Source organism: Calidris pugnax, unplaced genomic scaffold (assembly GCF_001431845.1).
Source record: "Calidris pugnax isolate Ruff unplaced genomic scaffold, ASM143184v1 scaffold160, whole genome shotgun sequence".
Taxonomy (NCBI): Eukaryota; Metazoa; Chordata; class Aves; order Charadriiformes; family Scolopacidae; genus Calidris; species Calidris pugnax.
The window spans coordinates 34,062-34,518 of record NW_015090871.1 but is presented as its reverse complement, the minus strand read 5'-3'; the positions used below and the strand labels follow the sequence as shown (position 1 = coordinate 34,518).

At 72.9% G+C, this 457-nt stretch overlaps 1 protein-coding gene across 1 annotated transcript in view; it reads right to left on the bottom strand.

The window, feature by feature from the left end:
* The window catches only part of PLEC (plectin), a 47,220-nt gene that overhangs the window by 25,318 nt on the left and 21,445 nt on the right, over positions 1-457 (bottom strand). The gene's annotated exons all lie outside the window — the stretch shown is intronic.

The following is a 457-nucleotide window of genomic DNA, read 5'->3' as shown; positions in this document are numbered from 1 at the left end:
GGGGGGGCAGCCCCAGCCGCGGAGCCACGGCTCAGCCGCTCCGTGGGGCCAGGATGGGGGGGCCGGGACGGTGCCCCCCCACTGGAGGGACACGGTGGGGAGTGCCAAGGGACTCGGGACCCCCCAGTGCCCCCAGACCCATAGGACAGCCAGACTCTTGGAACGCCCCCAGGACCCCCAGCCCCTCGGGACTCACAGCCCCCCAGGACCCCAGAACCTCCAGCTCCTTGGGACCTCCAGCTCCTCAGGACCCCCCAGTGCCCCGGGACCCCAGACCCCTGGGACCCCCAGCCTCCCACAACCCCCCAGCACCCCTGGGGACCCCCCAGTGCCCTGGGACACCCTGGACCCCAGATACCCTTTGGGCATCCCAGCCCCTCAGGACCCATCAGTCCCCCAAACCCCTGGCTCCTTGGGACCCTGCCGCCTCTCGGGACTCACAGCCCCCCCAGGACCC